We start from the raw sequence: 17,783 nt of genomic DNA, 5'->3' as shown, positions 1-17,783 counted from the left end.
TACTGTATATATCCTGTGTGTCTGCTGTCTCTTGGGGTGCCAAGGTTCACCATCACTGGGCTAGAGGCTAGAGACTGCGGGCATATTACAACAGAGGGTTAGAAACTGTTGACATGAAACAAAAGGGAGTCAGAGACTGGTTGCGCTCCAGGGTCATATACTATTCTATAATCCTGTGTCTCTTAATGAGCTCTTACAGAAAGACTGTACAGTAAGTACAAAAGTCTTAATTTCTTTATCAACAATTGAGGGACACAGGTTTGTAGAACACTCTATGACAATGGTTCTCAACTCCGGACCTCGGGACCCACTAACAGGCCAGGTTTGCAAGATAACTGAAATACATCACAGGTTATATATTTTGCTGTTCAGCGATTGCAGTACTCTAGTCTGCATCTCCCCAAGGTGATACTTAAAATCTGGCCTGTTAGTGGGTCCAGGGTTGAGAACCACTGCTCTATGACATGTGGGTTATATCACCACCTACATGTCTTAGATTGACCAATTTAGCTCCAAAAGATTTTACCCCCTTCATGACCAGGCCATTTCTTGCAATTCGGCACTGCACTACTATAACTGGCGATTGTGCGGTCATGCAACACTGTACCCAACTAAATTTATAGAATTTTTTCACGCAAATAGAGCTTTTGTTTGGTGGCATTTGATCACCACTGGGTTATTTCTTTTTTTGCAATATAAATGAAAAAAGACCAAAAATTTTGAAAAAAAACAATATTTTCTACTTTCTGCTATAAAACATATCCAATACATTTTTTTTTAATCTAATTTCTTCATACATTTAACCGGTTGCCGACTGCTCACAGTATATTTACTGCGGCAGTCAGCCCCGGCCAGGCAGAGTGACGTAGGTCTACATCGCTTGCCTGTCACTCCTTCTAGAGCCAATAGCGGGCGAGCGCGCGCCCGCCGAGGCGCGCGCCCGCCTCGGCTCGTTCACGGAGGAGTGCGGGCGTGTGACCGTTGGACCCGATGTCCGCCGGTCACACTACGATCGCCGGTACAGCGGGAGAAAGACAGAGCGGCTTATGTAAACAATCCGCCTGTCAGTTCTCCCTGTGTAAAAATGAAGATCAGACGGTTCTACTATGTAGAACCGTTGATTTTTTTTTTTACACCAATAGGAATGTCCCACTACAGTTAGAAGCACGCCCCTAGGACACACTTAACCCCTCCCTGTCCAATAAAGTTAACCCCTTCCCTGCCAGTGTAATTTTTGCAGTAACAGTGCATATATATAGCACTGATTACTGCAGTAATGTCACTGGTACCCCCAAAAGTGTCAAAAATGTCAGTCAAGGGTCCGATCTGTCCGCCGCATTGTCGCAGTACCGAAAAAAAAATCGCAGATCACCGCCATTACTCGTTAAAAAAAAAACACCAAAAATGACAAAAATATTTCCCTTTGTTAGTAAACGCGATAACTTTTGCGCAAACCAATCAAAATACGCTTTTTGCGATTTTTTTTTTTTTACCAAACATAGGTAGCGTAAAACAAATTGGCCGAAAATGTTAAAAAATTTTGATTTTTTAATTTTTTTGGGGGGGAATTTCATATAAAAAAAAGTGAAAAATATTGTTATTTTTGCAAAAATTACGCTCTTTTTTTGTTTATAGCGCGTGATCAAAAAATCGCACAGGTGATCAAATACCACCAAAAGAAAGCTCTGTTTGTGGGAAAAAAAGGACGTGAAATTCGTTTAGGTACAGAGTCGCACGACCGCGCAATTGTCCGTTAAAGTCACGCAGTAAAAAATCGCAAAAAACCCCCTGGTCTTTTAGCAGGAAAATCCTCCGGTGGTAAAGTGGTTAAAAAAATACAGAATACAAAATGTATTCTGCTATATGTTTTTAATAAAAAAAATTTCCAATAAGTGTATAATGATTGGTTTGCATGAAAGTTATAGCGTCTACAAACTACGGTGTATATATATTGGAATTTTATGTACTTTTTTTTTAAACTATTTATGGCGGCGATTAACATTTTATAATGGGACTGAGATAGTGCTGCGGGAAATCTGACACTAACAAACGCTGGGGGGGGGGAGGAACTGACTAACTGCCACTCACATCACCAGTGACGCTAATACAGTGATCAGTGCTAATATACACTGTCACTGTACTAATGACACTGGCTTGGAAGGGGTTCAAATCTAGGGTGATCAAGGGGTTAAATAGGTGCCTAACTATGTTTAATGTGTGTACAGTGTGCAGCTTTTTACTAATGATCTCTCAGTATCTCATCTCTGCTTTTGAGGGATGAGAAACTGACAGATCGCTCGCTGTCTACAGAGCTCTGTGTTGAATGTCAACACAGAGCTCTCGGCTGTGAATGTACACAGCTGATCGGCAAGACCTGATCATGAATCATTGGCCGGGACTTGCTAACAGGCTCCCGCTGTGTATAATCGGCCTGGGAGGCGTGCATGCGCACGCCCTAAACCTAGTATGCCGAAAGATCTTATTTTTTGTACAAAATCCCTATTTATTTTTAAATGTAGGAAGGTTCCCTGTTTCCCCCCTCCTGCCCAGGATGGGCACCCACTGAATAATATATTGTTTTTTAAATTTGAACTTACCTTTTTACAATGTCTTCTGGTTCGTAACCTGATGTGCAGGGTTCTAATTCTCTTTACACCTTCTCTGGAGGTGGGTGGTACTCAATAGTGCAGACAGCGGTGCTGATGTAATGACTTTAGCGCTGCTCTCTGCATCACTGTATTTGAGTGCAGAGCACCATAGTGACACCTCATTAGTAAATGAGTCTACACCAGCTTTTATCAACCTTTTTACCATAACGAAAATCATTTTCAGGTCTCAGGGAACCCTTGCTAAGACCACTTTATTGGAGGTCAGTGGGAAAAAATGCCCCTCACATTGGTAGTCAGCGGGAAGAATGTCCCCCTTACATTGGTGGCAGAGTGGGAAGAATGTTCCTCACATTGGTAGTCAGTGGGAAGAATGTCCCCCTTACATTGGTGGCCAGTGGGAAGAATGTCCCTCATATTGGTAGTCAGCGGGAAGAATGTCCCCCCTTACATTGGTGGCAGAGTGGGAAGAATGTTCCTCATATTGGTAGTCAGTGGGAAGAATGTCCCCCTTACATTGGTGGCCAGTGGGAAGAATGTCCCTCATATTGGTAGTCAGCGGGAAGAATGTCCCCCTTACATTAGTGGCAGAGTGAGAAGAATGTTCCTCACATTGGTAGTCAGCGGGAAGAATGTCCCCCTTACATTGGTGGCAGAGTGGGAAGAATGTTCCTCACATTGGTAGTCAGTGGGAAGAATGTCCCCCTTACATTGGTGGCCAGTGGGAAGAATGTCCCTCATATTGGTAGTCAGCGGGAAGAATGTCCCCCCTTACATTGGTGGCAGAGTGGGAAGAATGTTCCTCACATTGGTAGTCAGTGGGAAGAATGTCCCCCTTACATTGGTGGCCAGTGGGAAGAATGTCCCTCATATTGGTAGTCAGCGGGAAGAATGTCCCCCTTACATTAGTGGCAGAGTGAGAAGAATGTTCCTCACATTGGTAGTCAGCGGGAAGAATGTCCCCCTTACATTGGTGGCAGAGTGGGAAGAATGTTCCTCACATTGGTAGTCAGTGGGAAGAATGTCCCCCTTACATTGGTGGCCAGTGGGAAGAATGTCCCTCATATTGGTAGTCAGCGGGAAGAATGTCCCCCTTACATTAGTGGCAGAGTGGGAAGAATGTCCCTCATATTGGTAGTCAGCGGGAAGAATGTCCCCCTTACATTGGTGGCAGAGTGGGAAGAATTTTCCTCACATTGGTAGTCAGCGGGAAGAATGCCCCCCTTACATTGGTGGTCAGTGGGAAGAATGTCCCTCACATTGGTAATCAGCGGGAAGAATGTCCCCCTTACATTGGTGGCAGAGTGGGAAGAATGTTCCTCACATTGGTAGTCAGCGGGAAGAATGTCCCTCTTACATTAGTGGCATAGTGGGAAGAATGTTCCTCACATTGGTAGTCAGTGGGAAGAATGCCCCCCTTACATTGGTGGTCAGTGGAAAGAATGTCCCTCACATTGGTAATCAGCGGGAAGAATGTCCCCCTTACATTGGTGGCAGAGTGGGAAGAATGTTCCTCACATTGGTAGTCAGTGGGAAGAATGTCCCTTACATTGGTGGCCAGTGGGAAGAATGCCCCTTAAATGCCCCTTAAATTGGTGGCCAGTGGGAAGAATTTCCCTTACAATGGTAGTCAGTGGGAAAAATGCCCCTTACATTGGTGGCCAGTACGAAGAATGTCCCTTACATTGGTAGTCAGTGGGAAGAATGCCCCTTTCATTGGTGACCAGTGGGAAGAATGTCCCTTACATTGGTAGTCAGTGGGAAGAATGTCAACTTTACATTGGTAGTCAGTGGAAAGAATGCCCCTACATTGGTGTCCAGTGGGAGGATTGTCCCTCACATTGGTAGTCAGTGGGAAGAATGTCACCGTTAAATTGGTGGCCAGTGGGAAGAATGTCCCTCACATTGGTAGTAATTGGGAAGAATGCCCCTACATTGATGGCCAGTGGGAAGAATGTCCCTCATATTGGTAGTCAGTGGGAAGAATGTCACCCTTACAAACATTTCAAAATTTAAATGGTGTCCTCCTGTTGGCTCTGCCAAGTGGAGTTGACCACAGAAATATAAAGGCACCATCAGATAGGGGTCAATCAGCCAAAGCTCAAGGAACCGATAGGAATCTCTGTAGGAACTGTAGGGTTCCATTGAGCCCAGGTTGAGAATGGCTGCTCTACACTCATAGAAGGTTCATAGCCAATCAACCTAGAAAGACTAAGGACATCTAGTGCCACAAACGATATACTAAGGAGAGGGTAAGTATCACAGCCAGAGCTGCCTCTTCATCTTAAACTGTAGAAAAAACGAAAAGAGGGCGCACCAACCATGCACATTACCCAAGTGTGGTGTTTATTTGTGTGAAAAGAAAAGAAGTATACTTTTTACACCAACAAACACCACTTGGGTAATGCACAAGGTTGGTGTGCCCTCTATTTGTTTTTTCTACAGTGTTCCTATTGGGTTTCCCCCTACCTTTGGAGGGCAGCAAGGTCTGTGCATCTACCTAGAGCCATAGAGATCCTTCAGCCAGCGCCTTGTGGGTCCCCTGGGTTACCATTAGCAGGGCTTTTTTTCAGCGGGAACGCGGGGGAACGCAGTTCCGGCACCTCTAGCACTGAATGCATGAAATGGCAAGGGGTGTTGAGGTGTGCTTGAGGATCTATTGTTGCTGGGGTTCATTTGTTGCTGGGAAGGATCTACTATAGAGGGAGGAGTCAACTGTTGGCTGCTGGAGGGTCTATTGATGCTGGCTTCTAGAAGATCTATTGTTGCTGGAGGGGTCTATTAATGCTGTGATGGATCCATTGTTGCTTAGGGGGTACTTTGCTGTGGGGGGGGGGGGTCTTTTGTTGCTGAGGAAAACTACTGTTGAAAGGTGGGTGTATTGTTGCTGGATGCAGGGAATATATTTAATGGCTTATCAATAAAAAATTCCATAAAATTAGTACAAAATGATGCTTGGTGGAACTGGGAGGTGGATAGAGGGAGTAATCAAGGGATGGTGCTCAGAGGTTGGTAGGGGGCGGAGACAAGGGGTGGCTTGAAAGGGGGGGGGGGTTCCTGTACCTTTTCTCTGAGAAAAAAAGCCCTGACCATTAGCAACCGATAGCAGGCAAAACAGCATTTGGAAGTTCTTGGCTCAGACAATGAACAGTCCAGGGGATTTGTTTTTTTGTGTTTTATTTAGAACTGGGATGGTAGGAGGGATGAGTGGGATACTCCAACTATGAACTATGCACAAATCTTGAGGACAACTGACTGTAGTGTGTGCAGCAAGTCCGCTGCTTCACCTTGCCACTGAAGTGAAGTAGAAGATATGTTCCTGAATTGATTCCTCTTCAGGGTCCTAACATAGCACCCCCTTTCTTACTTACCGTGCATGCTAGCCCCTTGTCCACTGACTCTCCAGTGGAGAAGACCCCTGGCAAGCTCCCCGGTACTCACGGACACTGTTTTTCCCTGGGTTGCTCTGCTTCAGCTCCACTTGTCAGCATCCTGGACCTCCTGGCTCAGAACCACACTTCTGGCTCACTAGGCCAACCGCCTGTGACCACCTTTCATACAGACAGCATGAGAAACAGCCATCACCCTCCTCCTGGGACCTGGCTTCCCGCCCAAAGACACTCTGTCACATGTGCCGTGGCTTTTATAACATATTCCAGGATGCACCACTGCTGTGCCAACCCACTGGGATAGTCATAAAAGCCTGTGTGTCACTGGCTGGGTTTCCTCCACTGTCCAACAGGCTCTCCTATTGGATACAGTGGGGACACTCCCTCAGGCCAGATGAATCACACATGGACACATGCAACAGGCCTAGCTACTGATCAGGCTCCTCTGATAAGCAGATGGAGCAAACTATCTGCACCAACTAGCACCTATCTAGGAGGGTGCTACATCACCATGCCAGGCAAAAGTACAGGAACATAGTTAGGTGACACGTTTTCACACGTTTTCATAACATGTTAAGAGTAAGCATGAGTGATTCGTGTGAAACGCGTCAACTAACTATGTTCCTGTACTTTTGTCTGGCATGGTGACAATAAAGAACTTTCAAGATTTTGACTTCACTGCAGTGTGCAACCATTGTCCTATCTTCATTTGTGTTAGCAAATAGCCAGATCTGGCTGGTTTTTCTCCCTGATCTCACTTACGGTTCAAGCAAAAAACAGGGAGAAAAGCCAGCCAGATCTGTGAGCAAAAGAAGCAAACATACACTTGTTAGGCACACAGTTAACCCGTTGACTGCCCTCCTGATCATCCCTATCACCCAGCCAGTGCCATTAGTACAGTGACAGTGTACAACACAGGCATCAAACACAAGGCCCGTGGGCTGAATCCAGCCCGCCAGACCATTTCATGTGGCCCTCACACCTCTCTTGCAACTACGGCACCCCCCTAGTCTCGCTCCATCTTGTCTCAGCAGTTGGCAGCAGAGAGGAGGACAGAACTCCTCTGCAAGATCCTGCACTTCTCTGTGCAGTCGCGGAGAGACTTGTCTCTGCCATCCTCCTCCCCATCTTAGGAGTCGGCAGAGAGGAGGATAGAACTTCCTACAGATCCTATGCCTCTCTGTGCAGCTGCAGCACCCCCTTGTCTCCACCTCCCCTGGTCTCAGCATTCAGCAGACTCTGGTAGTGGACCTCCAGCACTCCTCCAGACTCTGCACTTTCTGGTTCCAGGTCCCTTTCCCAGCTTCTTCCCGGCAGAAGAACAAGATAAGAGAGGTGCACTATAATGTAAAGGAGGTTGGGGGGCTCTTGACATCTGATGTAAGGGACAACCGGCACTTTGAAGGCAACCATAATACTGTTGAGGCCTGCAATGAAATTGAGTTTGACTCCCCTGGTGTACAGTATTATCACTGATCTCTGTATTAGTGTCACTAGTGACGTCAGATAGCGTCAGTTAGAGTCAGTTAGTGTCTCTCCTAACCAGTGTCAGTGCTAGTCCCTGATTGTCCGCAAGGGGACAAGCAAAGGGCCACATCTGGCCCCTGGGCCACCATTGCTTTAACCCACAGCAACCCCAGCAAATCAGATTACAGTTTCCTGGTTTTTGTCACTGAAAGGTGACTGGGCTCTATAGGATGCAGCTTTTCCCCCTTTGCCATATTGGATAAACTTATTACATTTTAAAAATGAGTCTGATAAATTTGGGAGTCTTTATAACAATCCTTATTGCCTAATATGAGCCAACATTAAAGCTTTTAATTCTTTGGCAGTAAAGTCATTGTAAATGTCTTGTCATTGCACGTCTAGAAAGAGCCGGAATCGATCCTCTCCTATAATGAGAAATTGTGTTTCAGGACTGCGGGAGATTATTGTGCCGTATTAGAAATTTCACATAGGACCCGAGGAACTTAGATCAACAGAAACCCTCCAGACCTAACACACAGCGATCAATAACCAGTGTGAGATTATAAAGGGAGCGATGGATGTCAGACGGACAGATATCTAGTGTGGAGCCAAAATATAGGAAGAATTCCTCTGTAATAGAAAAGCTAAATATTGCTTTAAAGGTGCAATGGTTTTCAGCTAGCTTGCATTGAGCTACTGTTTGTCTGACTGAAACATCAGAACATCAGAAGTCTGTGGGCTGGATTTGGCCATTTGCTTGCCTTTATCTGGCAGTTGGGGCATAATTCCTCCCACTGACACCAACAATCGGGCACCATTCCTCTCACATACACCAAGGATGGAACACTATTCCTGCCATTGACATCAATGATGGGGCACTATTCCTCCCACTGACACCAATGATGGGGCACTATTCCTCCCACTGCCACCAATAATGGGGCACTATTTCTTCCACTGCCACCAATGATGGGGCACTATTCCTCCCACTGCCACCAATGATGGGGCACTATTCCTCCCACTGCCACCAATGATGGGGAACTATTCCTCCCACTGCCACCAATGATGGGGCACTATTCCTCCCACTGACACCAATGATGGAGCACTATTCCTCCTTCCCACTGACACCAAGGATAGAGCAATATTCTTCCCACTGACACCAATGATGGAGTACTATTCCTCCCACTGGCATCAATGATTGGGCACTATTCCTCCCACTGACACCAATGATGGGATACTATTCCTAGTCTACTCCCTCTGATGCTGGGGTATTTTCTCCTATACTCCCATTGACCACAGTCCAGCCCCCCTAAGTCTGAAGGACAGCAAACTGGCCATTTGTTTTAAAAGTTTGGAGACCCCTGCATTAAGGGACGGGTTATGGCTCCTCTGACTCATTGAGATCTCTTAAAACTGGAAATATTTTATATTTTTTACTATATTTGTATCCCACCCCTCAAGTGTGTCTCCCTCCTCTCCATTCACCCTTTTTTTGTAGGACTAATGCCTGCCAAAACTGACTTCACTGTCATGTGAGCCTTGACTGTGCCATTTCTGCTGGTGGAGACTGACAATCCAGGGCTACAATCTGGGCCGACTATGCAGCATCTATTGACCCCCCGCTCCAGTGTTGCCAACCCCCTGAAGTGAAATTTACTGGCAGAACACCAAAATTTACAAACGGCACCAATTTTTTAAGGGCAAAAAATCATGAAATTTACTGACCAAGCCGCATTTTTTACGGACACTTAAAGTACCTAAAATAACAATTTTCAGTGCTAAACAGTGCAAATATCAATATTTTAACTATAAACATATAGCTAGTGCTATTAGCAATGTGTTAAAGTTAAACAAAAGTAAAAAAACATATTTCTCTGTCGCTCATTGACAGACGCAGACTTCTTGATTAATATCAGTAGGGATATACTGCCCCCTACAGGAGTAGGACACTAGGCAGGAAAAAAGTTCTGGCCACACCTTATGGGCAGTCCCAGGCAGACTTGTATAAAGTACTCAAAATTTCTACTTGAGTAAAAGTACAAGTGCTCGATCAAAAAGTGACTTGAGTAGAAGTGGAAGTGCTCGCAGAAAAAGTTACTTAAGTAGAAGTACTAAAGTATTCAACATTTTTTTTACTTAAGTATTGCAAGTAGTTTTTTCAAAAAATTTGCTACTTAAGTACTAAAAGTAAAAAGTACCAGTAGTTTTGAAAAAAAATTTCTACTCAAGTACTGAAAGTAGAAGTAGAAGTACTGTGTTATGTAGTTATTAAAGAAAGAAGTCAAAAGTTTGAACATCATATTGTTTTTTATTATTTCAAATGATTTATTCAAATGATTAACCTAAAGGACAATCACAATTCCTTAGGCTGTAACTTTTTGTAAACAAAAAACAGATAAAGTATGTCCCTCCCTTCCCCTTTTAAAGCATCCACCTTTTAAAGCCAGGGGTGGTCTCCTCCCTGAGCTTCCTCACTCTCACAGCCAGGCAGATCACTTGAAGTTGAAGGGCCAGGGGTGGAAGGTGGTGTTTTTGGTTCGTCCATCTTTTCAGCTGATCAAAAGGCAGAACAGGAGCATGCGCAGTCTTCTTAATCGCGGTTTGATTTGATTTGCTCAATTGATGATGATGTGCCAGGCCAGCTTCATCAAACCTACAACGCTTAATGTGAAAAATGCATCAAAAACTACTAACAAAGTGGCTGTGCTAGAAATGCTAATAAAGTGCCTGCAATTATATATATATATTCTTCTTGTATTCAAAATCATCGCCCACAGTATCAAAAATAAAGTGACATGTCTGTGCTAAATGCAGTGCAAATTATTCCCACAATGTAAATGTAATTCATATAACATATATATGACAATACCACAATAAAATAAGTTGTGATTGTGAATAATTTAGGTGCAAGTTTAAGTGTGTAAACTAAACTTTATAACGAAAAGTCCATAACTGAATTCCAGTGTGCAATCTAAGAAGTGCTTGTCACTTGCTGTCAGATGCTTCCACCTTTCTTCTGTGATCTGCTCAAGTAAAGTGGTGGACTGGATAGCCTCTCTCTCTGCCTCTCACCTTAGTAGCACTGGCACTGCACTGGTTCAAAAAGCTGTCTATATTATTTTCATTATAAGAACTTGTCAGAACATGCTTCCACCACCTGTCCTTCACACTAGTAGTGCTCATTTGCTTTGCTCAAGTCAAGTGCCACTGCCAGTGGCCACTGCAGTGCGGGCACAGCCGCACAGGCAGAGGCAGGCCGCAGGAAGCACAGGCACCACCACAACACAACACTTATGGTCCATGGACCATGGATGGTCGGATAATCATCATAGCCGTCAGTCTCACTCTTCTTGGTTCAAAAAAGCCACCCATGACCCGTGTGTATATAATATTAATATTTTATATTGATTATTTCATTCTCAAATGGCCCATTTGCCATGGCAAGGATTAGGCCCTCTCCACTTTCCACCTCACTCACCTCATAGAGAAGAAGATGAGATAACGAAGAAAATGCTCAGAGTCCTGCTCCCGCGTCTGGCCGCCCGCGTCACAACTCCTCTCAGTAAGGGCCCTAAGGGGTGGAGTCTGAGTGACACACAACACGTTTAGAGGCGGAGACCTCGAGCGGGAAGACGGCAGCATGGCTCCTCCTGTGCGGTCTTAACTTGATGATCATGACAGTGATTCCGCGGGCCGCGGCGCGAGCGAGGCTGTGGGATTGATTGAATTGAGTTGTGCTGCCTACTGCTACACGCTACCTACTACTACTACTAAATTGGGAATCAGTATATTTTATTTAATTTTTATATATAAAAGCGGTATTGTTGAGCACTACTAGCCACTAGATCTCCTGGCTGTCACTTTGTCACATGTTGGGGAATCACAGCGGCTCGGCTCCAGAAGTGGCGGGTGTCCCCGTCATCCTGCCAGGACCGCCAAGAAGTTCATCACCTAATCTTAAGTTATTAATATCTTATGAGGAGAGGACCAATGAGATTGAGAATTGAAATAATTAAATATATATGGCTTTTTGAACCAGTGCAGTCAGTGCCACAGTGCCACCCAGACGCTATCCACCAGTGCCACCACCATTAAGTGTGTTGGTCGGTCACTCGAGCACTGAAGGAGGTGGAAGCATCTGACAAGTGAAGTGACACTTTAGATTTGCACACTGGAATTCATTTATGGACTTTTCGTTATAGATAGGTTTACACACTTCAACTTGTTGCACGCACCTGACCTAACTTATTTCATAACTTATTTTATTGTGATTTATTGTCATATTTTATATGAATTGAATTTACTGTTACATTGTGGGAATAATTATTTTCACTGCATTTAGGCTTTAGCACATTCATGTCACTTTATTTTTGATACTGTGTGGAGTGTGGGCAGGGCACTGGGGGCAACGATGATATTATATCGATTGCACAGGCACTTTATTCGCACAGCCAAGTTGTGTTTGTTAGTAGTTTCTTGATGCACTTTAAGCGCTGTAGCACCATTTATTTGTTTGTTTCATATTTTCTTTTTATTGGAAAGATTTGGTATAGCAGCTTTTATTATACACAGCCTTTATTTTCGTATGCGCTGATTTACAAATGACATTATACACATTTTTTTGAGCTTTATGCAACCTGCCATCTACTGTTCTGGCAGTGGTAATTTTTTTAAAAGTAACGAGTAACTATGCAGCACAAAAAAAAAATACTTGAGTAGAAGTATCGAAATCATCGAAAAAATTTAGTGAAGTAAAAGTAGAAGTAGGAGAAAAAAATTCTACTCTAGGAAAGTACAGATACCGCATTTCGGTACTTAAGTACAGTACTTAAGTAGTTCTACTTCGTTACTATACATCTCTGGGACTCCCAGGGGGTATATCCTCTATCTCCCTGCTACAGGATGTCAGTTTTTTTCTGCCTAGTCAGGAGTAAGGACCTAAGTTCCTTGCTGGGATCTCTGGTCCTGGCAAGCTTTTTTAGATAAATCTTTTTTAGTTAGCTTTTTTTTCCCCCAGTTTGTTCCTGTGAGATCTTCAAGCAATTATGCTGGATCTGGGCGACGGGCTGGATGTTGAGATCCGGTGGTCACCCCAGCCGGCCTACGAGCGCGTGCAGGCCCTAGCTCCGCGCTGGGTCGGCCGCGACATAGTCCCACTGGACGGGGACTGGCCCCGCGAGTTAAACGTCTCGCCAGGTCGCCTACGACCAGTCGGAATCTGAGTCGCGGCGTCCGTATTGGCCGACAGCCCCCCCACCTCGGTGAAGAGGGGTTCTGTCAGGAGTTGGTAGCTCAAAAAAAGAGTTCAGGCGCTACTCCAAAAAGTGATCTCCTGAAATGTGTGAAAAGTGCACACATGTACAAATTGTCCATAAAAACACTGTTCGCCCAATCCTATACGTTGGATAGCTTGTAAATGTAATTAAGAAAAAATTGAAGGATGGCGCTCAAGTGTATTAATTGCTGATATTTAACCCCAAAAGAGACATGGGTATGCTGTCCAATAAAAGTTTATTATATAAATCCACAATGAAGAAGCAGTGTATATGTGTTAAAATCAAATAATATGAATCCTCCTACCAATCCATAAAGCCTCTGGGTGTCACCGCTGCCTCAGCAAGAATCCTTGATGTCAGTCCCAAAGGAGGGAGGAGGCTGGTAGCTGGAGAGAAAAAAGCAGCGTAGGTGGACAAGAGGAGCGGATCCCAGCAGGGATGGGGGCTCAAACGGTCCGATGTGCGGCCGCTATCTGGACCGGAGCCCACGCTGTGCTTCCCCAGTGCTCGCTGTGAGTGCCGAGAGGTCGCACGCTGATGACGTCACCGCTGTCGGCCGGATACCCGTACGAAACCGGCAAAGGGATCAGCTGGAGGCCGGGGGAGGTGGAGGACGGAGTTCACTTGCTTCCGCAGAGCTACCCGATTGCCACAACGACATGTTTCGCCACACAAGTAGCTTTGTCAAGTTGTGGCTGAAGGCAATCGGGGGCTCTAAGAAGCCAAATGGTGGGTGGGGTTGGCTAACTAGCCAATGGAAAAACCCCCCTATAGGCTGAATATAAAGAAATAAATGTGCTACCAAAAATTAAATGAAAAGAAGGGATAAGTAACCTGAAACAGAAAAGGAATCTGTGTACCAAAAAATGAAAAATAAAAAATAGAAAATAGAACACAAAAATGGTCAGAAAATAAATAAATAAATAAAAGAAAAAAAAAAAAAAAAGGGAAAAAAACTTTTATCTGGCATATTGGAAACCCAGAATGCTTAATGGAGGTAAGAACATAATAATGCGGATCATTACCATATGCATAAATAATCCATGTATACATTAGATTGTACACCAATGTGATGACATGTTTATGTTCTAATGTATACATGGATTATTTATGCATATGGTAATGATCCGCATTATTATGTTCTTACCTCCATTAAGCATTCTGGGTTTCCAATATGCCAGATAAAAGTTTTTTTCCCTTTTTTTTTTTTTTTTCTTTTATTTATTTATTTATTTTCTGACCATTTTTGTGTTCTATTTTCTATTTTTTATTTTTCATTTTTTGGTACACAGATTCCTTTTCTGTTTCAGGTTACTTATCCCTTCTTTTCATTTAATTTTTGGTAGCACATTTATTTCTTTATATTCAGCCTATAGGGGGGTTTTTCCATTGGCTAGTTAGCCAACCCCACCCACCATTTGGCTTCTTAGAGCCCCCGATTGCCTTCAGCCACAACTTGACAAAGCTACTTGTGTGGCGAAACATGTCGTTGTGGCAATCGGGTAGCTCTGCGGAAGCAAGTGAACTCCGTCCTCCACCTCCCCCGGCCTCCAGCTGATCCCTTTGCCGGTTTCGTACGGGTATCCGGCCGACAGCGGTGACGTCATCAGCGTGCGACCTCTCGGCACTCACAGCGAGCACTGGGGAAGCACAGCGTGGGCTCCGGTCCAGATAGCGGCCGCACATCGGACCGTTTGAGCCCCCATCCCTGCTGGGATCCGCTCCTCTTGTCCACCTACGCTGCTTTTTTCTCTCCAGCTACCAGCCTCCTCCCTCCTTTGGGACTGACATCAAGGATTCTTGCTGAGGCAGCGGTGACACCCAGAGGCTTTATGGATTGGTAGGAGGATTCATATTATTTGATTTTAACACATATACACTGCTTCTTCATTGTGGATTTATATAATAAACTTTTATTGGACAGCATACCCATGTCTCTTTTGGGGTTAAATATCAGCAATTAATACACTTGAGCGCCATCCTTCAATTTTTTCTTAATGTCAGGAGTTGGTGCCCGCCTGTTCCGGTATGGTGAGTAGAATGTTCCCCCTCTCCCCCTGACGGGTTTTGGGGTGGTCGCGGCCCCTCCCCGGGATGGTCGGACCCTCATGATTCCGGGTTCCCCTCTGTCCTATTACGCACCCCCACCTATCTGCCCCCCTCACTAGTGGGTACAGGCCACATATGGAGGCGGTGTTACCTTAAAAACGATCAGGGGGGGGGGGGTTAATACCTGTGCTTTCAGGCCCATCTATGATCGATCCGTAGGGTAGGCTCACGGGGGTCCCCTGTTGACACTGCGGACCGCACGAGCCCCTCCCTAAACCCGGGAAAATCACTCCACAAAGACTTCCTGTCAGATAGACAGCGCTGAGAGCATTCCTGGTTTGAACTCTGGTGCATCAAGTGGTGAGCCTTTTGGGGGTCTCTCTTCTCTCTCTCTGCGGGGGTCTCGAGCACGTGACCACTGGGGGCGCTTTAGCGCTGGGGGATTCTTTTAAAAAAAAAAAAAAGTTTTTTTTTTTTTTCATTTTGTCATTTTTTGCCGACAGGTTTCCCTGGCATTGCCATGGACCCTGCTGCACATGAGTCCCCATCTGATCCCCTCGAGGTGGCCGCAGGGCCCTCCGATTCTCCACTCAGCATTGATTTGCTTTCAGCGCTCCTGGAGTCATTTGTGTCCCGGGTGGAGGTGGCCTGTCAGGGAGGGGGGGGGGGGGGTTAAAAAATGACCCCCGCCCACCCCTGTCTCGTCCTATACCTCAGACTCTGATCCTGAGCCGGTCGCTGCTGCCGCGGGTTCCTCCTTTAGGGTTGATGCCCCGCGTTCCTCTGACAGTGAGGATGATCTTCCTGCCTCTGCCATAGCGCAGGACAAAGCACTGGTGGACGCAATGATTATGTCAGTCCGGGAGACCCTAAAACTGGAGGTTGCACCAGAGGAGGCAGTTCAGACGGAAGTTGCCTTTGGCACTCGCAAGCCCTCCAAGGTGGAAAAGGTGTTTCCCTTTCCCAAATGCTTTGATGATATTATTAAAGACGAGTGGGCTCATCCAAAACGACCCCCTGGGATGCCTAAACGGATTGCTAGGCGCTACCCGTTTGAAGCGTCCCTCCTTAAAAAAATGGACGCTGCCACCTGTGGTGGATCCGCCGGTTTCCAGACTAAATAAAGCCACAATTATCCAGGTGGAGGATTCCCCGTCCTTTCGGGATCCAGTTGACTGTAGGGCAGAATCTGTGTCCCGTTCCATATTCTCCCTGGCAGGATCGGCCCTAGGGCCAGTGTTTACCATTGCTCTGGTTTCACAGACATTGACGGAATGGGCCAAGCTATTACGCCATGACCTGGAGGGGAGAAGTCTCCCTACTGCCGTGCCGGATTTGCTGGAGCAAATAGTGCAGGGGCTACAATTTGTTTGTGACGCCGCACTGGACGCTGTCCCATTGCTGGGACGTGTGTCAACCTCGGCGGTGGTCCTCCGGCGCATGCTATGGTTAAAGTGCTGGTCGGCGGATCAGGCTTCCAAAAAAGCCTTGACTGATCTCCCTTTTCAGGGGGATCGCCTGTTTGGTGCTACCTTGGATGAGATTATTAAGGATCTCACTGGGGGCAAGAGCACCTTTCTACCACAGGCTAATAAAGGTAAGGAACCTCGTCGTAGACAGGGACCTTCCTTTACAGCTCACAAGAAGTTTTTTTGCTCCTCCGGGGCGGGCGATAAGGCAAAGTCCTCCAAAGCCCCCCCGAGGGGTTTCAAGAGACCCTGGCAAAAATCCGGTCCTTCCAGACCTGAGGATAAGACCGCTTCAGCCTGAAGGTGCGCCCCCACCCAGATCAAGGGTGGGGGGGTGTCTTCGCCGGTTCCCGGACCCGTGGCTCTACAATATTCAAGACAAATGGGTTCACGAGGTCATATGGTCGGAACACAAGATCGAGTTGCGATCGTTTCTACCGGTGCGGTCCTTCCCTTCCAACATGCGACTGTCCCCGAATCGCCTAATGGCTCTGTTGGGGGCAGTGCAGCAATGGATGTAACTGGCGCCCATAGAGGGTGCCTATCTTCATGTTCCCATTCATGCAGGACACCAGCGGTTTCTGCGCTTTGCGGTGGGAGCGGACCATTATCAGTTTGTGGCGTTACTCTTTGGTCTCGCCTCTGCTTTCCAGGTCTTCACCAAAATTCGGGCCCCAGTCCTGGCTTTGTTGCAGCAGCGGGGCATATCGGTCCTGGGCTACCTGGACGACCTCCTCTTTTGTGCGGAGTCTCCGCAGGCTCAGTGTCATACGCGGACTCTCCAAAAAGAGATTCTTCCCAAATGGAACTAGAATTCTGATTTCCTAGACAATCGGATCCGGCTGAGCGAGCGGACCAGGTAGTTTCTGGTTTGGGGGCCTCGGTCTCCGATGCTCAGTCAGGGGAAGCCCTTTTCTCCGAAAATATCCAGGTTATCGATAAATGTGTTGGTACTGAAAGCGATCAGGTTTTGGCTGGTTCACTGGACCAGGCATCTTCAGGGCTGCTTGGTTCGGATTCAGTCGGACAATGCCACGGCCTATGTCAACCATCAAGGGGACACCAAGAGTGTTCTAGCGGCCGTGGAAGTGGCCAGCATGTTTTGGGCGGAACAGTTTGTTCCGGCTCTGTCTGTAGTTCACGTTCTGGGTATGGAAAATTGGCAGGCGGACTTTCTCAGCCGTCAGACCTTGGATCAAGGGGAATGGCCTCTTCAGGTCAGGCTGGTCGCAGACGCTCCTTGGCGACTTCCTCTCAGGGATGAGCCGCTGTCTCAGGGACCGATCGTCCCTCCTGCTTTACGATCACTGGCTTTGACGGCTTGGCTATTGAGAGCCAGGTGCTGAAGGACAGGGGTTTGTCTGCTTCAGTTATTCCTACTCTGATTAAAGCGAGGAAAACGACTTCCAGAAAAGTCTATCATCGCACATGGAAGTCTTGTATCGCGTGGTGTGAATCCCTTGGGTTTCCTCCACGTTCTTACTTGGTGGCTCGGATATTGGCCTTTCTGCAATGGTGGGTTGAGCAGAA

Source organism: Pelophylax lessonae (assembly GCF_965119305.1).
Source record: "Pelophylax lessonae genome assembly, chromosome: 2".
NCBI lineage: Eukaryota > Metazoa > Chordata > Amphibia > Anura > Ranidae > Pelophylax > Pelophylax lessonae.
The sequence above is the reverse complement of the archived record's forward strand: the minus strand, read 5'-3'. Positions refer to the sequence as shown.